Below are 25382 nucleotides of genomic sequence, written 5' to 3'. Positions count from 1 at the left end.
TTAAAAATCTTATATTCTGAATATTTTCTTAAAATGTTAATGTCAATGGATCGACTATAATCACAGAATATTTTACGTGTTTTTTCTATTAGTACAATGAATTTTAATCGCAGTTTATTTAATTTAACAATGAAATATCAATTTCTATAAAACATGTGTTCTCTTTAAAAAATTCTTCTTCGATTTTATTGTTTCCCGGGTGTGGTTGAAAATGTTGATTTGTAAATTACAGGAAAATAAGGGCACAACCCATACGCTGAAATGAGGAATATATATATATATATATATATATATATATATATATATATATATATATATATATATATATATATATAATGTAAATAAGTATATTTTATTTATAATATTCCCAATTTAAGTATGTTTATGTTATGTATGTTTATATATATATATATACATATATGTATATATGTATATATGTATATATATGTGTGTATATATTTATGTATGATATATTTTTGTGTGTGTATGTGTGTATTTGTTATTACAGATCTTATATGCTGAATATATATATATATATATATAACTGACATCGAAAATATATTTTTTGTTTTTTGTTGTTCTTCTTTTTTTTTGGAAGTAGTGTGTTATGTTTGATATTGTTGTTTTCTAGCTTCTGAAGTTGACAGCACAATTTATTCCATGTGAAAATAGTTTATGCAAACGTAAGTAAAGTATGTATTCTTAACATGTATAATATCGTTTATGAGATTGGAAGGTCACAAGATCAATCTATCTTCAGAGAGCATCTTATTGTGATAAGAACAATTTAATGTTATAGTCAAATTACAAAAGTTGATTATGTATTTGTTATAATTTCTTTGTTTTAACATATTTTATTTATTTTGAAACTTTAAGCCAATGTCCAACACATTTGTTACTATCAAATAAACTTACTGTTTTAATCTTTAATCATTATTTATTTTAATTATAAAAATTCAGGTGTTTATTAAAGTACGATTAATTTAGTATTTATTGATGTTTAATATCCTGATAACATCCGTGGTTCTTAATGTCTGAATTCGCCATGTCCTTCTCAAGCCTATGTCTACATTTCATGATTTTCTTCTCTCTTCTCTAACTGATTCTACAATGACAGCTGTAGCTTATATCCCAACAAGATATTTTATTATTTAGAAACATTGATTTTTATTTCACATCTTTCTAAATGCTGCAATCGATGTTTATGTATCTTTTTTTCAAATCTGTGTTAAGCTTATATCATTTATCATGCAAAATACATAACCAGTTGCGAAAATGCTATCTAATGCTTTCACTGAAATATCCAATAGGTATATCAACTTAAATTCTTAAACAACGTTAAGATGTCGGTTAGAATACCATAAAATAGTTATTTTATTTTACCATCTGATACTGTTTTTTTTTGTTATTTAGATCATTTTCCATTAGTTAATTATTGTAAAATATTGTTTTCCTTTTTCTTTATTATTTAATTCGGTATTTGTTTACGCTTTAGATGAAACAGATTTTCTCAGAGCAATTGTTACAGAAAATAACACACACGTCTGTTTCATTAAAAAATCTGAGATGTGACGATAGTCAAATGGTTCGCGTCACACACTTATGATTTGGGTGATTCAGTTGATTCCAAAGAAACCATTTTATTTAGTTTGTCAGCAACCTTCACTTGGTTCCATTCATAAGCGCTCGGTGTTTTTCTAGAAATAATTCCTCTTACAAAAACAACGAGGAAAGCAATGCCAACAATAGAATCTTCGGATTTATACAATATAATGTTGATTACTATAATACTTTATTTCTTTCGATAAAACTTCTTTGATCACTTTTACATCTCTTTATTTAATGTGTGTTTTTTATTTCAGTTTATTCAACATTAAAACTTATCTGCTGTTTTCTTTTAGTACGATATGTGTTTAACCAATGCAAACTAGAGAGTTAACACAAAGTTCATGCTTGGCGATTTTTTAAACTGTATTTTCGTGAAAATATGTTATATGTATTTGTTTGTTTTGTTTGGTTTACGAGATTAATCCTTTCTTTTTGAATTGTTTGATACGTTATTGTTTGATACGTGTTAATTATTCGACACAAAGCAATAGAGTTACCTAATATCACAACTGCCTTTTCTTTGTTTGTATTTTTATATTATTTATTTTTTTATTAACTTAAAATGCGTATGTTTGCTTAATAAATGTTTTTTATATAAAATATTTTTTCCAAAGTGTTTGCTATGTGAACAACTTCGTGTTTTTTATTTAGTATATTATCGATTTAATTTTTAAATCAATTAATTAGTATTTATCTAGAGTACACCATGCTCATCTAATACCACATCTGTTAGAGTTCAACGTTTTGCATTTCTATTAGATTTTCCCTTACATACTGTAAGTTGTCATTTCGCATTTTTCCTGAACAGTGTTTTTTTTACCGCTTTTCCTTTTAGACCATCTTTGCTTAACAGATAAATAAAAAAATATATTCATGTTTCTTTTACTTTGTATAATATATATTAGTTCAACGTCGCAATTCCTTGTCACAACTTTGTTATACTTTATTTAAGTTCGTAATTTATTTTTCAATTAAATAATTCAACTGTGTTTTTTTCCAGATTGGTGATGTAATATCCGATATCACAAATGCTTTTGTTACAGTAGACGTTAAATCATTTTTTTTTTACTTCTATAAGCATTGCGTTGTTTTGTTAGTTTTCATTTTTTTCATTTTCAAAGCATGTTTCTCATTTAGAATAAATAACTTAACACTTCTCCTTTTTTGTTGTTAAAATATGAATGAATATACCCTCCAAATTATTGACAACAATGCCGCTTTATTTAATTTTGTAACCCAACAGCGAATTTCCAAAATCTATGTTGAATTCTTTTGCCGCGGTTCAATTCAATTCTCTTGCATATTATAGAATATCCAAAGGAAATATAATTTTCGATATCCTTGTTTCCTTGGTTTCTCTTCTGTACAAGTATTCCATCCTTATGTTATTTCAAGATGGTGTCAGCTTTATTTCTCGTTGCATCCTCGTTTCTTCTTTTGTTCGCGTTGCATTATTTGCTTTGAGCTTCGGCAAATATAATTCAAGGTTGCGTCGTCTCTTCTGGGGATGCGGGATAACGTTACCAAAATGGCCGCTTTCCGCCTGAAATTCAGAAAAGAAAAACCAACATGTGAAAACGCACATTGCTTACACAAAACATGAGAGGAAACAAAAAGGCAAAAGAAAAACAAAGAAAACTAATTTTAAATAATTTGGTTTGGTTGTTTTGTTTCACGGCGTATCGACAGGGCATAACAAGCATGAAGGGGAAACGAATAAACAAATATCGAAGAAAACGGCTGAAATCTAAAAAGAAGACCTGCAGTCCGTAAAGAATTAGGTTGATACATGGATGGTAGCACTCAATGCTGCCAAGACTAAGCGCATCTCCTTCAATAATTACAAGAAGCCTTATCTTGCTCATGGGTCATGATACATTACCTGTAAGGTTTTCGTTCAAACTCCTCGGCTGTGAACGTTAGTTCACAGGAAACACAAATTAGATAGGCACATTAGCATTCCAAGCTGCTGAAAACAGGTGAACTTTCTTTCCCGAGCTCCAGGGTTCCTTACACCCGGGGCATCTTATACGTTTATAACAATTCGCCGAGATACGCTGATACAGTTTTTTGAAGAAAAAAAGTTTTATGATCTAAGTTGTTTATATTTTAAATTATTTCTTCATGATGTTTAGTTTGGTAGTTTTGTTTTGCGCCATATCAATGTCTTCGTATTATTTACTGCCAAGCCCCGTAATTTGAAAAAAAAAATTGTACCCGCTACGTATTTAATGCAAGAGAGAACGGCGAAATTATCGGCCAAGAAAAACAACATGGTTCCATTTCCGTTTAATAAAAAAAAAGTTTCGATTTTTGTTGCCGACCATCTGCTAGTTGAGCAGTTGTGTACAAATCCCAACAGAAATAAAAACATTCTATCATGCCTGAAAGTGGCACAATGTTCAACGAGCGAGATCGGAGATGCGCCGCTGTACTACGAATGTTCTATACCGTTCTAAATAATAACGGTTTCAAGCACCCTCAAATGCAAATCCGGCCAGTTAAACTGATTACTGATTAGTGTTTATATATTTATAGGATAGCATGTGTGTTATTAATTCTGTGTGCCACGCTTACGCCTATGTGATTGTCGTTGACTCGTTGTGGACTTCAAATTTATTTTAATAAATAATTTTACCACGAATTCTTCATAGGTTTTGGTTTCGGTTTCGATTATTGCTGATGACACTCAAGTCATATTTTTTTGTATAAATATTTTTACCAAGAATTCTTCATAGGTTTTTGTTTCAGCTTCGATTGTAGCTGATCGCATTCCAGTAAGCTTTTATTATATAAATATTTTTGTGAAGTATTCTTCAGATGATTTTTGTTTTGGTTTTGTTTTTTGTTTCGATTATAGCTGCAGGAATATATATATATATATATATAATGACTTTTTAGATATTAACGTTATTATTATAATACGGATCACTATCTGCATGAGTACTGTACTTTCACCTAACAATTTAATAAACAAACCATGGTACTTATGCAGAGAAGGTACCGTGCTGAAATAACGCTATTAAGAAAGCCATTCTTAACATGGGAAAGGGAGAGTGTTCTGTAACTATTTTATATTTTCACCTAACAATTTAATAAACAAAAGATAGTACTTATGCAGAGAAGGTACCGTGCTGAAATAATCCCGTTATTTAGAAAGCTATTCTTAACATGGGGAGGGAGTTTTGCATCTATTCTATACTTTCACCTAACAATTTAATAAACAATAATAGATAGTACGTATGCATAGAAAATAACGTGCTGAAATAATGTTATTTAGAAAGACATTCCTAACATGGGGATGGTATTTTGTAACTATTCTGTCCTTTCAACTAATAATTATATAACAAAACATGGCACTTATGCAGAGAAGCTACCCCGCTGAAATAATGACGTTATTATTTAGAAAGCCATTCTTTACATGGGGATAGGCGTGTTTTGTAACTATTCTGGACTTTCACCTAGCAATTTATTAAACAAAAGTTAAACTTAAAGCAGACAGGGAACAATACTGAATCATTAACATTATTTAGAAAGCTATTCTTAACATGGGGGGTGGGGGGGTTTGTAACTATTCTGGACTTTCACCTAACAATTTATTAAACAAAAGTTAAACTTAAAGCAGACAAGGAACAGTACTGAATCATTAACATTATTTAGAAAGCCATTCTTAACATGGGGAGAGAGGATGTTTTCTAACTATTCTGTACTTTCGGTGCTGATGCAGAGAGTGATCTGCGCTATTTTTTAAATCGCATTTCCACGTTTAATTAAAGTTTTATCATTAAGATCGCAAATTATAAAAATATATTTAATAAAATAAAAATATTTTTCGTAACTGCGGGACTATTCGCCATTTCCGGTAGAAATTAGCCTTTCACGTGCGCAACACGTGGACGACTTTCGAATTACAACAGTTTACTTTCTAATTAATAGATAGGTAAAAAAAAAAATCCCTATTTTTTATAATTATATATATATATATATATATATATATATATATATATATTGTACTTTAACCTTACAATTGAATAAAAAAACATAAAACTTTAATTAAACTTGGAAATACGATTTAAACAATAGCGCGGTCCGGTAAGTGCACCAGCGGGTTTGTATTACTGTACACATAGATTCGAAAAAGTTGTCAAAAAACAAATATATAACAAATAAATATTATCAAAAGCAATACTTTTCTACCAAACTGGATATATTTTTCGTGTTTTTTATTCAATGTAACATGTTTATTCAGCTCGAAAAACATATAGTGTTTACCGATGTATTGGAAAATTCAAGATGGCGTCTGATTCTCTCTTTAAGTTTGGGAAAAGGTGTTATAAATAAAAAAAACTATACAAAATACTGTTAAAAACCCGCCGAATATATATGTTTTTTTTTACACAGTGATCACCACTTATCAAGGCTCGGAAGCCACTCAGGGATAAGGGTTATTGCAAGTACATTACGTTAGTGAGGAGTTTTGCTGAAATATTTACTTAAGGGGGCGGTTCATTAGGAATTTGTTAACATTGGACTTGAAGACATTCAAGTTGTAGTCCGGAGGGAAGCAGGCAGACGGAACAGAGTTCCACAGGCGGGCAGTTCTAAGAAAGAAGCTTTGTTCATGGAATCCGCGTTTTGATTTAGGCACAGATATAGAGTGGGGGAAATTTGTCACAGTGGATTCAGCTAGACGGGTGTTTTTCGTGAAAGATTGGCGAGGGGGGACCAAAGATCGGAGTTCAGACGAGCATCTGCCATTGAAATAACGATAAAACAAGGACAGGCTCGCAACGTCTCTTCTGTGGGAGAGAGGTTGCAGGGTAGAGAAAATGGCATCCCCCACTAAGCCACGAAGTCTATTTTGTACTCTGTCAAGGCAGGATAGGCTGTTTTTAGCAGCTCCTGCCACGATATGGCAACAGTATTCCATCCTTGGACGTACTTGGCTTTTATATAGATAGAGAATTGCATCCGTAGTGAGATATCTTCTGGAGCGGTAGAAGGATCCCACCATCTTTCCAGCGACCTTGGCAACATACTTGATGTACGTGTTCCATTTCAGATCAGGAGTAAAGGTCAAACCCAGAAGCTTGTCAAAACACGGGGCCTCACCCAGACGAGAGCCATCCATCACAATTGATGCCAGATGGGGATCAGAGCGTTGATGATGTAAGGATAGCAGTTTGGTTTTGGATGCATTAAAGGTAACCAGCCACATCTTCCCCCACTGAACCACGCGCTCGAGATCATAGGAGAGAGAATCAGAGAGAAATTTGTCATTTACAGCCTTTGATGTGTTGCCGTAGATGGTCGTGTCATCAGCATAGATGTCAACGAATGATTTAAGTATGTGTTTAGGGGGGTCATTGATGTAGATCAGGAAGAGAGTTGGGCCCAGGATTGACCCCTGAGGGACTCCAGTATTTATATTGCAGGCCTCCGATTTTTGTCCATCTACCACTACTCTTATGAGCCTATCGGGAGAAATGATTTAATGATTGAGAAAACATTTCCAGTTATACCGTAGCTGGAAATCTTGTGAAGTAGACCCTTATGCCATACCTTGTCGAAGGCCTTTGATATGTCGAGAGCAATTGCCCTAGAAAGGAAGCCTTTGTCAAGAGATTCACTAATCCTGTGGGATATAACCGTCAGCACATTTGCGGTAGATCTTGCAGAGCGGAAACCATATTGTGTGTCACTAAGAAGGTTATTCCTGCTGAGGTGGTTGACTATTTCTCTATTTAATATGGATTCCAGCAACTTACTCATTACACACAGGAGACTTATTGGTCTGTATTGAGAGGGAGATGACTTATCACCTGAATTATTAAATACAGGGCAAACTGATGAGGTCTTCCAGGGAGTCGGAAAGCACTTCTCCTTAAGGCAGCGCTTAAATAGTTTCGTAAGTATGGGAGCAAGTTCTGGTTGAAGCTTTTTTAACACTATGATTGGGATGCCATCAGGGCCAGTTGCTTTACTGGAATCTAGGTTCTTTAACAGACTCGGCATATAGCTCTCTTGCATGTTTATTACTCTTTTACACTGGTTGCTGGCAGACCTAAAAGCAGCTTTAGTCTCAGTGCATCTATTACGTTGGTAGCTATGGAAAAAGTGATTTCTGTGCGCGATAGCAGCAGCACATTCTGGGGAGAACCATGGCTGGCTGTTAGGTTTTTGTTGGAATTTTTTAGATGGTATGAATTGGTCTATGCCTGCAATTAACCATTCGGTCAGATCTGATACTATAGAGGACACATCCTTTTTAAACATGGAGTGCAGAGGTAAATCAGATATGAATGTACGGAAGCTATCCCAGTCGGCCATAGAGTATCGGTATACAGTACGGTGGAGGGGTACGTCTGGGGGCTTCTTACATTTCGTTTTTATCTTAACTGATACGACGGAGTAGTCGGAGGATCCTAGAGGAGAATGAACGGAATATGAACATAGCTCAGGGGAAGTTGAGAGAAAAAGGTCTAAGAGGCTTGCATATTGACCGGGTGTATCGGGCACACGGGTGGGTTCGCGAACAATCTGAGTGAGATCATAAGCAATGGCAAAATCATGACAAAACCTCCCCTCATCGTCTGTCTTATTTGAATGGGTCAGCCATTCCACGTTATGGACGTTGAAGTCACCACATATGTGGATGTTAGCCGAGGGATGTGAAGACAGTATGTGGTCTATTTTCTCAGATATGCTCTTAAAGATAGTAACTCCGCTGTTGTGGGGCCTATAGAGGGCAAATATAAATGCAGTGGTGTTAGCAAGTGCAACCCTGAAGCACATATAGGGTAAATTAGGATCTTCTCTAGAGATATCCCTGCCACACGGGAAGCCATCCTGAATGTAGGCACATATTCCATGCCCATGGCGATCTTGGGGGTCAGATTTAGCTGTTAAATTGGAGTATCCGTTAATTATGAACTCATCTAGAGAAGTGGTCGGCCCTATTCCAGTTTCACTTAGAAAGAATATGTCCGGTTTCGTCTCCTGTAATTGGGTTTCAACCTCTGGAAGGTTGGAACGTAGACCCCTGATGTTGGAGAAGGAGACCTGGTAGTAGGGGTCTACGTTGGAAGACGGGGTTCTAGGTTTAATCGAATTTTTAATATGTCAACCTATGTCACGGTAACATATATTGAGCGAGTTTTTAACAGTATTTTATCTGGGTTACTATTTATAATACCTTTTCCCAAACTTACCGTGTTAAAGAGAGAATCAGACGCCATCTTTAATTTTCCAATACCTCGGTAAACACTGTATGTTTTTCGAGCTGAATAAATATGTTACATTGAATAAAAACACGAAAAATATAAATCACATCCCCCCCAAACAAATTAGAGTGGTCGGTGTTCTGTAGTAGCGTATCTGGATATTTACAAAAAAAAATATTTAGGTTTGGCTATAAATTCCTAAACTCATTTCACCCTAAATAATTTAGGTGACTGAAATAGGAATCTAATTGAATCTTTAATTTCCTGAATAGTGTGCGAGAATTCATTTTTCTTCGATTTATATAAAATTCATTAATACGGACTTTAGGGGCTTTTTTTCGTAATGTTACTGTAAAAATTATTTTTTGTTGTTACAAATTACGATGCTTTAAAAAAAGCAAAAATAAATTCTTGCGTTTTTTATTTACTACTGAAAACCATAACTTTAGTAAAGGTATTTTTGTTTAAACAAAATAAAACATTTTCACTAAGAGTTAAGTAAAAATAATTAGTTCATTATATTCTGCGATCATTATTTGAAAAATACTGCAATTTTCATTAAAATTCGTTAATTTCCTGATTTTTGGTGAATTTTTAAGTAAAGAGAGGAGTCAAAATGTGTATACACTTTGAGCGTCGGCATTCATTTTGTGTTTTTTTTTTTAGTGATGCAATGTTGTCAACTGAGATTTTAAAAAACCCGCGAGATCAGGAGCATCCTACAATAAAAAATTATAAATATAGTATATTAAATATATAAAATGTTCCGTGTTTTCTCACTATATATTTCTGGAATTATATTGAAGCGGTTAGCTCCCCAGAAGGCTTACATATTTTATCAGCTAGTTTTGCCTGTTTTTTTCAGAGAGGGTATTTTTTTTTGCAGGAAAGAAATCATAAACTCAAACTTTTTATAATAAAAGTTAAATTGAAATATACTGCAAATTAAACATCACAATAATGGTGCAACATATTTTGAAATTAGAAAAATAAAAAACAAAAACACTTTGTTTTAGCATAGCAAGCGACAAACTTTTTTTGGCCTTATATAAAGAAAAGATGTGTAAATTAAAAAATTGGAAGATAAACAAATGAAATATGTTTTTTTGTTTTTGTTTTTTTTACTCATCGAGTTAACAGAAAATGAAATATTTCGTCAATTCGTGGTTGTGAAATAAATCGAACCGGAAGTTCAGTTTAATCAACAGAAAAGATTCGCAGTAACGGTTAAAAAAAATATATTTATTTTATTTAATATTTTAATAATTCGCGAGGTAAATTTATTTTAATAACATAAAAGCATACCTCGACCCTAAAGATGGGTTGTCTGAAAATTTCAAATAAATTGGTAACTTAGGAATATGGTTTTATTCGTTTGGAACGAACCAAATTTACATATATATATATATATATATATATATATATATATATATATATATATATATATATATATATATATAGAGAGAGAGAGAGAGAGAGAGAGAGAGAGAGATTTAATATAATAGATAATAATTGATTAAACATACACACATATATATCTATCTATCTATCTCACTCTCTCTCTCTATATATATATAGGCATGTATATATATATATATATATATATATATATATATATATATATATATATATGCATGTATACATATTTAATATATATTATTGTATGTATGTATATATAATACTTAATATAATAGATAATAAATACAGTAATGATTAAACATACACACACACACACATATATATATATATATATATCCCGACGATTTGTTGTAAATGCATCTCTGTTCAATATTACTACCATTCGTAACTTTCTTCCGGACACTTAGGGGGCCAAAACAACAGTCAAGAAGGAGAGTATATGCAATACGTAAAGATAATAACAAAAAGGGCACCAATAAGGCAGAAGAGATTCCAAATGGTGCCTCATATTGTTCCTATTTATGACAGAAAAAAAATATTTATCCATTAATCTCATGTGTAACTATCACTCAGCGTTTCTCTAGAGAGGAATAATATAATTGAAATAATCTTCATTCTTTTCTGCGTGTAAAATCGATTTTTGGGTTGTCGTTTCGACAGAATAATATCCAAGCAATACTCAATGTTGAATATATTTAGAAGAATAAAATAGACTTGCCGAGCAAGGTTGAGGTTAGGTTTAGGCTCAGAAAAAAAAAACAGAACAAAATTGACAGATTAGGTTTGTGTTCATCATAAGTTTTTACATAAAAGAATAGAATTAACAGAAAAGCTTTGATAAGAGCTAGATTTGGGCGTAAATGATTAGAATGGCGGATGTGTGAACAAGTTTTAAATGACTTTCACTTTCTCCTTAGTGATGCACTTTTCCTTTCCTTTTTTGTATTGCGCTGAATTGAGGCAACGACGGGTTGAGGTACTTTGTCCACACAGAATGTTCCTGACAACATTAGATGAGAAAATACAGAGAAAATAAGAAGAAGAAACGAAAACAATCAGGTGAGTTATGTCGACCACTGTGTAGCGCGAAATATTAAACGCATCAGCGTGGCGTTATAGTCACACTTGAAGAAAAAAGCACCGTAAAACGGCATGCATGAAATCGTATCCGACATAGATTTACCAACGAAAAAATTACTAAACCCAGGCAAGTAGGTCCTGGATATGACCTTAAACCATATGCGATAATGAGGCCCCAGCTTGTGGCCTTTATTGACTGTGGAGCCACCCTTTAATTGACATTGCTCCCAGATGGTTTATTTGCTGACGACACTACGCTCTATAACAGACCAGCGGAGAAAATGAATGACCGCATATCCAATGCAATGACAGAAATCCTAAAGGAAGGACCTCAGTCTGAAGTCAAATGCGGACAAAAATGTTTGGTCACATTCAATATTTCCAAGGCCAATCGTCTTTCCTTTAAAAACTACAAGAACCCAACTCAATAATACTTTAGCTGAAAGTACTTCGTTCAAATTCTTCAGCTTAACGTTTACAGGAAACATGAGTTGGAACAGAGACATTGAGTACATTGCCAAAGACCGTGGGCTCTCTTTACCGTGCTAGATAGTTAGTTACGCCTTAGCGTGTCCTGTATATCCAGAAGGCTACAATTCGCTCATTTGTATACGATTGCTGCAACATCTGTACTGGTGTATCTGCTACTAATATGTTCCTCTTAGACAGGATTTTAATAAAGTCGCTAACTTAAAAGGTTCCGCATTATCCGCTAGGCTTGAACCGCTGCCCATTGATGACAGGCTTCATCCTTCTGCCTGTTTTGAAAGTATTGTGATGGAAGGTGACCCGACGAATAACAAGCCCTTGTCTCTCCTAGACATAAATACCTCCGACAAACTCGACAAGCTGCAAGATCCAGCCTTACACAGTAGAAATCTCTTGATGTAAGAAAGCCTTCTGCTTCAATAGTTTCTCCCCTACGTCTGCTAAAGTTTTGAATTGCCTTCCGGGTTCCTGCTTTCCTGACTGTACTGCAACGCAGAAGTTCATATAATTAGGCTTCTTGCCGTTTAACTCCCTGCATTGTACCCCTGCAAAATATGTTCCAAATAGTAGCCCCGTACAACAAAGTGGCGCGGTACATTTTTGGTGGTAAAAAGGCAATAGAAACGTGTTGGAAAGCGTAATCATATCATCTGCTAACAACCTATATATACAATTTTTAGCAGAATCCCAACAATAGCAATCCTTACTAATCTATTGCATTTTCTTACAATTATAAAAAAAAATTGCAAAAGTGTACAGGTAACATGCTTCTTTCAAGTATTTCTATCTAGATGCCAAATTATTTAATTATTAAGAAAATATTATATATACATATATATATATATAAACACACACACACACCTATATATATATATATATATATATATATATATATATATTATAATTACTGATTTACAAGCCATTTTGATAAATTATAATCTCTAGAGAAAAGAGATGTCTCACTTCAGTTCTATTCTTTTTGATGGTGTGCAAATTAATGTGCGTTATCGCAATAGCTATTTACTATTAGTTTCTCCTTGATATTGACCGTATTCCCTCACTGCAAATTGAGTGGATTATTATTATTATTATTATTAGTAGTAGTAGTAGTAGTAGTAGTAGTATTAATATTACTATAATTATTATTATCATTATTAATATTATTATTACTATTATTATTACTATTATTATTATTATTATTATTATTATTGCAATTATTATTGTTATTACTATTATTATATTATTGGTATTATTCTTATAATTATAATAATTATTTTTATAATTATCATTATTAATATTATTATAATTATTATTATTGTTGTTATTATTTTTGTTGTTAAAAACTGCAATATTTAGTATTATTACTTTTTTTCCGCGTGTATATCATAAACCAAAGCAACAGCACATTCTGCAGTAATTTCGTCATCATGTCCCTGACAACATTATCTGCGTTAACCGATAAATCGTGAAAGGAAAAGTGAAAAACATTGAGAAACGTTCTTACTTTCACTTTCATTTTCTCTTCCACTTTAAAGTCTCCACGACCTTCTGCCCTGTATGTTACAGATTTCTCTAGCTTTGGTAAGGTATTAGTTTGACGTCATCATAATTAGAACCGAAGTCCGAGTCGAGCGACGGCGACGACGAGGATAACATAAGTCGCCTAGAAACGAGTAAACATTTCACAAACATTTTATTCATTCTGTTCTGATCAAAGTTCTAGCAAACAACGTGCTCGACAATACAAAGAATATTGATAATGGACCTTCAAAATAATGGGTATAATAAACTGTTTATATATCACATAAGCCATATAATAAGCTTTATTTTTTTTAATCTGCAATACTATGATTTTTATATTGTAAACAGTTTCAGCACGTTCCGTGACTGACTCAATGTAACCCACATCAGGAAATCAATTTTTGTTAATCGCTATCATTCTGTTCACACACACAGACACACACACACACACACATGCATACATACATACATACATACACACAAATACACACACACACACTCACAAACACACACATACATACATACACACACAAATACACACACACTCACAAACACACACATACAAACAATGCTCTTTATCTTTGGTTGAGCATATTGGGAAGTGATATACAAATTACAATTAGCATATTAAGAAACGCTTTTTGTGTGAACAAATTGAGCTTAAGAATTTGGACAATGTCAAAACATTGTTAATTCACTGCCCTCATAGCAGCAGCAGTGTAGCGCAATGGTTAAAAGCTCCTACTGTAGTTTGGGCGATCAGGTTTCGACCCTGGCTTGAGGTAGTTGATTGGCTAACCGCACTGATGAGCTGTGAAACAACGAATCAGTACTGTATCCGAATGACTATATATATATATATATATATACATATATATAAGTATATATATATGTATATATACATATATATATATATACATATATATGTGTATATATATATATTTATATATATATATATATATATATATATTTACCAGTGGTGAAAAAAAAATATATATATAATAAACTATATAATAATATATATATATATATATATGGTCGGTCGTAAGATACCCTTAAATATGACACAGTAGAAACCTGATGCACGGTATTAAAAATTCGTAACAAAATACAGTATAGTCTAAAATACACATGAATATAATAAAATAGCATAATAAAAAAAAACACCGTAATGTGGGGAAAATACCGCAAGAAAGGGTCTGAAAAACATAGTATTCCATATCGTAACCTGAAAAAAAGTATTCATGGGCCACCGTATCCCGGGAGTCTACTTTACTTGAATTCACCAAGATTACTTATTTATTAATAAAGTGATAATTCTGCACCGATTATTATATTTAACGTAATATATAGTACTGATATAAAAACTATATATATATATATATATATATATATAAAATTGGTTAATAAATTCCAACGAAAGAAAGATGTATATTTAAATAAGGGAGTTGTCACCAACAATGTGTATTTTTTAACATCATTTTATTATTCCGCGTCTTGGTTTTTCATTGAGAATAAAGTTTGGATCATTGTAATAATGTTTTTAAGTCATTGAAATCGTTTACGCGCGTTTCAGACGGTCTGTGATGCGTCCTCGTCAGAAATTATTTTCAAATGTGTAAAAATGGCTATTTTCGTAGTTAGTTTGAAGTTTTTCCAAGGTGTGGAGGCTTGTAAGTGTTCATTATACACTGGTATGCTGAATTTTTATTGCTTTTTTATTTGGTTTGTCCAGGGAGATTTTTACCTCGCTGTAGTCAGTCGCTATCTCTTTCTGCTAATGTGTTTTTCTTTTCCTTTATATATAATTATTTGCTATAATACTTAAATACCCACAGACACTAATGTTTTATCTTTTCGGGAATCTTCGGTGAAGGGTGTCAAGATTACCACCAGTCGATTGATTCCAACCCACCGACACAGGTCATCTCTGACTTGATTAGCAAGAAACGTATCCATTCGGCTACCGTTAATCGCGCGAAATAACGCTCAAACCAAACATTTTATTTTTAAATGTGTTTTACATCAGTCAGAGTGATCTAATCATTATATAATGATCTATGCATAAGAGCTAAATTGACCGACTTATTTAAAGTGAAAGTTCTCAACGATGAAAGGAATTCGTTAAAGAGGCTGGCATAATTATTTCCTATAATAATTAAATACCTCCTGACATTAGTGTTTCAGCCTTTCCAGAATTTCGGGAATCTTCAGTGCAGTGCGCCACGATTAACACCAGTCGATAGATTAGCAAGGAACCTATCCATTATGTATATATATATATATATATATATATATATATATATATATATATATATATATATATATATATATATATGACTTCGGTGCAATCAGCTTGAATCGACATCACAATATACCACGCTCCACCGGCATTCCTTAGCCTTTGTGCAATGCCAATGTACGGGGGAAAAAACTAATAACATCTAATTTTAAAGCAAATCCATTAATTGCCTGCTCCAGTCAGGGACACATCGCGGTGCACCAGGAAAAGGCATTACTTACCTTTTTCTCAATGAATTAGAACATAGTAGATTGTAGACTGCATTGCACTGTAGGTAACCTTTTTTTCATTTTAGAAAATTATTGAATTAAAGTTTAAAATGCATAAGTCAAGTACCATGCTCCAATTATGCTCTAAACAGAACCAATCTACTGTTGAGTTTGTGCACCTGGCTTAACTGCTTGTGTAATTAAAATGGTTTATGATTTAAAGTTTAAAATAAAAATCAAGTGTCATGCTGCAGTTGTGCTTTAAACAGTAACATTCATTTGGGACGCGTCCATGTTATATTAAAGAACGTACTGTTGATTTTGAATATTTTTCCTCATGCCTTGAATTGTAATTAAACTTCCTAAATGCACTTGTGATGGTAGACTTTGTAATGTGTTTACTTTGGTCGAAATCGTCTCTTCTATATTCCATCGTATTATTTGGATTTTCGATTATCGATACTTATCAAAACCATTCTAATGCAAAACATATTTACGAACACTGGCAGACACATAAAGCAACTTCGTGTGAAATTTCATAAAAATCAGCCAAGCTGTTTTCTGACTTTATAAAGAACGAACTCACACCCATGTATGCAAACATATTAGTTTTTCTGCAACACTCAGAAATTTAAGGTGCACTCACTGAAGTAATTCGAATACATAAATTAGTTTGACAATGGAATAATTTAATTTTAAATTTCTTGCGATGTGAAATTTGACAAATAGAAACTAAGTACTTGTCTAAATATGAATAAAGACAAACTAGCAGTTCAACCTTGTGTTTATCTGGTCCTATGTACTGTTCATTACTTTATATGCCTAACACACACACACACACGCACACACGCACACACATGTATATATATATATATATATATATATATATATATATATATATATATTAAAAAAAAAGTAAATACGTCCTAAAATGAGGGCGAAGAAAAATGTAAACAAAGGGCATATAAAACGTTACTTATGTGAAAAAACCCCAGGGAGCGGAAAAAAGAAAGAAATGAATCGCTAATAAAAAATAAATAAAAATTCAACAATTACATATATATATATATATATATATATATATATATATATATATATATATATATATATATATATATATATATATAATTTTGAGGGAATTAGCCTTTAGTCTAAAGACTAGTGGTTATTTAATATACTAGTAAATGTATTAATACTATTAAAAGCAACACAGCTCATTCCACTGTAGATATATAATAACCTCATTGTACTGTAGATATATAATAACTTCATTGTACTGTAGATATATAATAACTTCATTGTACTGTAGATATATAATAATTTCATTGTGCTGTAGATATATAATAATTTCATTGTACTGTAGATATATAATAATTTCATTGTACTGTAGATATCTAATAATGGCATTGTACTGTAGAAATATAATAACTTCATTGTACTGTAGAAATATAATAATTTCATTGTACTGTAGAAATATAATAACTTCATTGTACTGTAGATATATAATAATTTCATTGTACTGTAGAAATATAATAACTTCATTGTACTGTAGATATATAATAATTTCATTGTACTGTAGAAATATAATAACTTCATTGTACTGTAGATATATAATAATTTCATTGTACTGTAGAAATATAATAACTTCATTGTACTGTAGATATATAATAATTTCAGTGTACTGTAGAAATATAATAACCTCATTGTGCTGTAGATATATAATAATTTCATTGTACTGTAGATATCTAATAATGTCATTTTACTGTAGAAATATAATAATTTCATTGTACTGTAGATATATAATAATTTCATTGTACTGTAGATATATAATAATTGTATTGTACTGTAGATATATAATAATTTCATTGTACTGTAGAAATATAATAACCTCATTGTATTGTAGATATATAATAACTTCATTGTACTGTAGATATATAATAACTTCATTGTGCTGTAGATATATAATAATTTCATTGTACTGTAGATATATAATAATTTCATTGTACTGTAGAAATATAATAATTTCATTGTACTGTAGATATATAATAATTTCATTGTACTGTAGATATATAATAATTTCATTTTACTGTAGATATATAATAATTTCATTGTACTGTAGATATATAATAATTTCATTGTACTGTAGATATATAATAATTTCATTGTACTGTAGAAATATAATAACTTCATTGTATTGTAGATATATAATAAGCTGATTGTACTGTAGAAATATAATAATTTCATTGTACTGTAGAAATATAATAACCTCATTGTACTGTAGATATATAATAATTTCATTGTACTGTAGAAATATAATAACTTCATTGTACGGGAGATATATAATAACATCATTGTACTGTAGAAATATAATAACCTCATTGTACTGTAGATATATAATAATTTCATTGTACTGTAGAAATATAATAACTTCATTGTACTGTAGATATATAATAATTTCATTGTACTGTAGATATATAATAATTTCATTGTACTGTAGAAATATAATAACTTCATTGTACTGTAGATATCTAATAATGTCATTGTATTGTAGAAATCTAATAATGTCATTGTACTGTAGATATCTAATAATGACATTGTACTGTAGAAATATAATAACTTCATTGTACTGTAGATATATAATAATTTCATTGTACTGTAGATATATAATAATTTCATTGTACTGTAGAAATATAATAACCTCATTGTGCTGTAGATATATAATAATTTCATTGTACTGTAGAAATATAATAACTTCATTGTATTGTAGATATATAATAACCTGCTTGTACCGTAGAAATATAATAATCCCATTCTACGGGAGATATATAATAACCTTATTGTACTGTAGAAATATAATAACCTCATTCAACCGAAGAAATATAATAACCTCATTGTACTGTAGATATATAATAAGCTCATTGTACTACAGATATATAATAACCTTATTCTACTGTAGAAATTTAATAATCCCGCTGTACTGTAGATATATAATAATCTCATTGTATTATAGATATATAATAGCCTAATTGTACTGTAGAAATATAATAAGCTCATTGTACTGTAGTAATGTAATAACCTCATATTAGTGTTGATATATGATAAACTCATTGTACTGTAGAAATGTAATAACCTCATTGTGCTGTAGATATATAATAACCTTATTGTACTGAAGAAATGTAATAACCTATGTGCACTATAGATATATATAATAACCTCATTGTACTTTAGAAGTATAATAATCTCGATATCCTAAAGCTAATTGAATATTCAGTAAAATTATTGATAATTTTTAATTAAAAATCAGTTTCCAAAAGAAAAAACAAATAACATCGATAGATTGTACGATTGTTTCTAAAACGATGGTTTTATTTACGTATGTATATATAAATATATATATATATATATATATATATATATATATATATATATATTAGAAATATTCAAAATCTTGTCTCTAATAGCAACAATCAATGTTTCAAAAGAAACTGAACTGTGGTTTGACATAGTAAAAATCCGAAAATTTGAAGATAAACTACCTTTTCATTTTTCAATTACACCATATTGAATTTTTATTTGTGACGGATTGATTGTTGCTATTTCTTCTGATGAGTTAAGGGCATAATAGATTCGATGATTTATATAAGAATTAATTGATTGATTTTGCGCTACGAAACAGATACTGCCAAGCATTGTATAAGTCAACTGAATTAAAAGAATAAATTATAATATGCTCAAAATCATGAATTTTAGAATATAACTTTTTGCATTTATTATATATATATATATATATATATATATATATATATATAGATAGATAGATAGATAGATACTACATAAAAAAATAATGCAATAAATCTACTGGTATGGAAATCCAGTGCTTATTGGTTTTACAAATTATTATAGGCTGTAATCATCGAAAACCTATAAGCTAAGGAAATGTACTTATTGAATTGTGTTCTTTGTCTTGCATACATATAATTAAAGTTCTAAGTTTTAAATTTTACCATTTCACATCATAAAATATAAATTAAAATTAAAATTACCAGATTTTGGTGTATATATATATATATATATATATATATATATATATATATATATATATATATATATATATAAGTTTGACTCAAGTCTAGTAAACCTACAATTAAAGTTTCAAGTGTTAAGAACCAAACTTGGCGGAGGAGTTTGGTAGAGTCTGCAAAGATCAACTCTCTCAACTTTAACCTCTTAGCAACCAAATTACCGCCCCAAAAACTAATAGCAAAGCTTGCTTCCAAGTCTTAATAACCTTTATATAAATTTTCAAATATTTAGATCACACATTTGGTGAATAGTTTGCTAGAGACTGCAAAGGTCAAATCTTTGGACCTTTAACGACTTCGCAGCCAATTTCTCGGCCACAAACTGACTAAAAGTATTGTCTTATGCCGGAATATACTTTATGTAAAGGGGCAAATGTTTAAACAAATGTTTAGACCTGAGTAATTTGGTAGAGATCGCAGAGGTCATTTTTATTTGACTCCGGTTTGATCTCTGAACATTTACTGTTTGGGACTCAAATCAAATAAAACGTTGATCCATGTCCAAGTAACCCACGTCAAAAGATTCAAGTATTTAGGCACACAATTAAGAAGGGATTTTGGTAAAGTGTTCAAAGGTGAAATCGTTGAACTTTACCCCTTCACTTCCAAATTTCTGGCGGAAAACCGATTACATATATTTTCCCAAATGTCAATTCCCTTTATGTAAAAATTCGAGTCTGTAGACTGAAAATTAACAGAGTAATTTTGTAAGAAAATGCACACACTACCTGAAGATTTCTCTTTTATAGATATCTAGAACGTCACGTATTTTCTGATTTCATTTGTTTATATTTAAATGAGTGTCTATCTTTATTTTCACCGAAGTCAGCCAAATACAGGGGTAACGATAAACAACAGTGCAGCTTTAATGTAAAACATTTATTGAGAAAATCAATTCACGTAGTTTGATTATCAAGTAGAGCTGGCATCTATTTAATGTAGGCATATTCAGCATCTAGCACCGCCTCGATACTGGTCTAGGACTCGGAGGATGCTTTTTTCCACAAGTGCTGATAGGAGTTCCGCGAATGCTCGGAGGGTGACGCCGATCAGACAGATTGTGGTGTGGTTGGAGGTCATTGTGTTTATGTTCTCAACGTATAATCAGACCTAGTAATTGAGCGGGTTAAAATCGACGGAGGAGAGGTACAATGAGACAAGAGTACAAATTTATAGCACAACTTCTGAATACAAACCAAGACATATTTGGATTGTGGGCCGATGTCGATCGAGTCCTGTTGCTACAACTAGAGTTTGTCAGCAGGCACCTGATGGCTCCAGAGGATCAACACACTCCTCAACACATCCAGGTACATTTTTGGTGTGGCTTTCAAGCCGATTTCGAAGATGAGAGGTGGCATAATGTGATCCTCAATTGAAACTACATCATAGACCATAACCGTGACTGCAACCTTTGGTTTCATTACCCTGAGCACTTCCACGTTTTTTGTGGTAACCCAGTAATGCATATTAAGGGTGCTGGCAATGGTCCTGTTGTCATTACTTTGATCAATAGCATGGGTTGTACCGCGGCGCATCTCCGATCTCACTCGTATAACATTGTGTCACTCCCAGACATGATAGAAGGCTCCTATTGCTCTCGGTATTTGTACACAACTGGTCAACTAGTAGATGGTCTGCTACGAAAAAACGGAATCAAGTCGTCTTTTCTAGGGCGACAATTTAATCGTTCTATCCTGTATATATGCTCCAATCTCTGGTCCCCTCCCTCCAATATTTAATGATAAACACCCGTCTAGCTGAAACCACTGTACAAAATTGTTCCCCACTCTTTATCTGTGCCTAAATCAAAACGTAGATTCCATGAAAAAAGCTTCTTTCTTAGAAGTGCACGCCTGTGGAACTCTCAACCGCTTGCCTGTTTCCCACCTTACTTCAGCTTGGATGTTTTCAAGTCCCACATAAATAAAATCATGATGAACCGCCCACTTTATCAAATCTCTAATACTAACGAATAGTAAAGCACTATCCCATTGATTACTGTACACGCAATAATCCTATAATAATGAGCTTAAAACGCGATCTTAAATATATTTATTAGGGAAATGCGTTATATATCTTTATCTAGAATAAGATTAGCCACCTTTTCGTATCACTTTAAAGGCTAACTTTATGTAGGTTTCATTTCAGCTTGATCAATCTGTGTATTTACTTGTATCAATATTATACTAGTTGACAGCCCGGTGTTGTTCCTTCGTACAATACGCTTAAACAGGATATTTTAATTCATGCAGATTTTGTATGTATTATTATACAATAAAGCCTCAATTTATTATTTCATATTACTAGGTATAATTTGCCTGATGTACGAATTCGAAGAAAACTAAAAATGATAATCGTTCATCAAATTCCGGCTGCGTTCGTTTACACTATCACATCAGTTAATCTTAAGACTTGACGAAAAATGCGATTGTAAAGTAACTTCTGATTGATGTTTGGGTTTCAAGTATGTAAACGAAGAATTCTTATTCAGCGCTTTTTAATGACATTTTTTCTTTCGTGGTAAATTGGACTCATTAATAAGAAATAAAAAAATACCATAAAAGAGTGACTAGAAAAATAAAAGAGCTGACTAGAAAAATGGATAATTTGATTTTTAATCGAATACTTTACAACTTAGTTACATCTCCAGATTAAAATTAGAAGAAGTGGATTGCTAACCTTTTAATATCCTCCTTGCCCGGTATTACGTAAAATATTCCGCTGTAAAAATTATTCGTTTTTGTCTAAACGAGAGAAAACCATATTATTAAGATGTATATTTTTTTTAATTTCCATACTTATCTGATTAATGTTCGTAAAATTCCTATCTAAGAACACTGCCAGGCATACACATTTGTTTTGTATGATATTTCCTAGAGATACGCTCACCCAGTTCGAAACGCTTGAGGACGAAATGCGCACACATACACATATACACACACATACACACAGTGACTTTTATATAATAGTCTGTCTCTACGTTCAATTTTTCTCGGTAATTTTTGTCTTGATCTGACTGAAATTATGTATAGACGTATGGCATCATGAAGTGACGCGAACAAGGTAGTACAGTAATCGTTCGGTTTACCGGTAGAGATTAATAAAAATTAATATTGTTAATGGTCACACATTTTTCGACCACTACCATAGCAATCTTGCTGAAATTCTGTGTGGGCAACTTTTATAATGGAGCAATAAAGTATGTATTATGTTTTTATATTAGAAGCACAATTAGCGATTGATGTCGATAAAGATTATTACTAAATGCAATGTAAACGTTAACACTAAAATTGAGTTCAAATAAAATCAAATTCAACTGTCAATTTTACATAAAGCACATATGAGTCAATAAGTAAGCTATACGTGGCGCGCATTTTAACGGAGTAGAACTTCTTATATAATAGATAATATCTAACCCTAACCCTAACCCTAACCCTATTCTGAACAGGGGCAGCATCCATCAAATGCTGTAGTCTTTTCTCTCGGTATTCAGAAAATATAGAAAAAGGATTTTATTAGTTTCTGCATTATTTACCACTGGCGTTTTCCTTTTTTCCATGTCCTTTCTTTACATAGTCCGGTAGTTATATTGGAATCTAATAAAAATATATTTGTCGAAAATACCATGTATACCATTATTTTTCTTACGTCTATTCTTTTTACACAAATTTACTTAATCCAAGTATTTTTCTTCGTATATATATTCGTGTCCGTAGTCACAGTCAAGCTGCCACATCTGGGCAGGAGCTGGTAAAAACAACCTCTCCTACCTTGACAGAGTACAAAATAGACTTCGTGGTTTAGTGGGGGATGCCATTTTCTCTTCCCAGCAACCTCTCTCCCACAGAAGAGATGTTGCGAGCCTGTCTTTGTTTTATCGCTATTTCCATGGCAGGTGCTCGTTTGAGATCCAATCCCTCGTCCCCCCTCGCCAATCTTTCACGAGAAACACCCGTCTGGCTGAAACTACTGTCAATAATTTTCCCCACTCTTTATCTGTGCCTAAATCCAAACGTAGATTCCATGAGCAAAGCTTCTTTCTTAGAACTGCACGCCACTGGAACTCTCTGCCGCTCGCGTGATTCCCACCTGACTAAAACTTGGACGTCTTCAAGTCCAACATAAACACACTCCTGACAAACCGCCCCCTTAAGTAAGACACTCTATCAAAACCCCCAATACTAATGATTACTACAATACTATCTCATCGATTACTGTACACGCAATAACCCTAATCCCTGAGTGGCCTTCGGGCCTTAATAAGTAGTGGCCCCGATGTAAAAAAAAGCTGTGACCGAGTATATGAACAAAAATATTGAAACCTAATATCGATTCAAGCAAATATAATTTTTGTATTAAGATTAATCCTGCCATAAAATAAATGAAATCCATTTGTTCTCTTCTGCCAACGACGACAGAAAACGACGAGATTATCTGATAAGAAAGTTGAATATTTGCCAATGTTAAAGACACCTGTAGATAATCGCCTTTCTTCCTTTAAAAAAGTTATAATGACTTTGGCAGCTATAACTCTGCGAACATTTTTGTAAAAACAAAATCACGAACATTTACAGGATTTAAATGGCTCGGTTGCGAACTGATGATCGTAATTTTAAATATAATCCTTGAACATGTTCCAAAAATCAGCTGCCTACTGTTTGTATAGAAATAGAACCGACGATTTCATAAAAGTGTAAAGCCTGTTAGTTTTCTCTTTTCTTCTACATATGGGAAATTCTATCTTTCTTGAGATACTGAACATAGAATTGGAAAGAGGTCGGAATTTAGGTGGAAAATCGTTACGCTTGGTATGGTAATTTTAATTATAAACTGACTAAAATTTGGAAGTCTACTGCGAAAGTTTTAATGTAACCAGGAGAAATATTCGAATGTTTCCGTTCTATCCGTACCATATATATATATATATATATATATATATATATATATATATATATATATATATATATATATATATATATGGGTGTGTGTGTGTGTATGGTATGTATATACCTGTATATATATATATATATATATCAAGTATCGTATATATATATATATATAGTTGAACTTGTTGTTTTAATCTCATTTCTCTTACACACACACACACACACACACACACACATATATATATATATATATATATATAAAAATATATATATATATGTAATTGTAAGTTAAAATTAACCATCAAATTTCTTGTTCGAATGAACACTCCACAATAAAAAATTGTTTTTTGGGACGTATTCAAAAATAAAAATAAATTTAATTGTAAATTTCAAATAACAGTTTTAAATGTTTTCACTCTTACAACGAGCTCTACTATCTATTGTTTGGTATAGAGATTTGATTTAGTTGGAATTAAAATATCTCTCTACCTGTTTATCTATCTGTCTATATATATATATATATATATATATATATATATATGTATATATATACATATACA

The 25382-nt window shown here is 31.8% G+C and overlaps 1 long non-coding RNA gene across 1 annotated transcript in view; it reads right to left on the bottom strand.

Moving 5' to 3' along the window:
* Positions 1 to 1454: 1454 nt before the first annotated feature.
* The window catches only part of LOC145266922 (uncharacterized), a 284122-nt gene continuing 260194 nt past the window's right edge, over positions 1455 to 25382 (bottom strand). The window contains exon 2 of the long non-coding RNA XR_013864795.1: positions 1455 to 3151. This is a non-coding gene — a long non-coding RNA (uncharacterized LOC145266922). The remainder of the gene's footprint in view (positions 3152 to 25382) is intronic.

This window comes from Euprymna scolopes, chromosome 42 (genome assembly GCF_053919585.1).
Source record: "Euprymna scolopes isolate OS-2025 chromosome 42, ASM5391958v1, whole genome shotgun sequence".
Taxonomy (NCBI): Eukaryota; Metazoa; Mollusca; class Cephalopoda; order Sepiida; family Sepiolidae; genus Euprymna; species Euprymna scolopes.
Note: the sequence above shows the minus strand (reverse complement) of the source record. Positions and strands in the feature narration are given on the sequence as shown.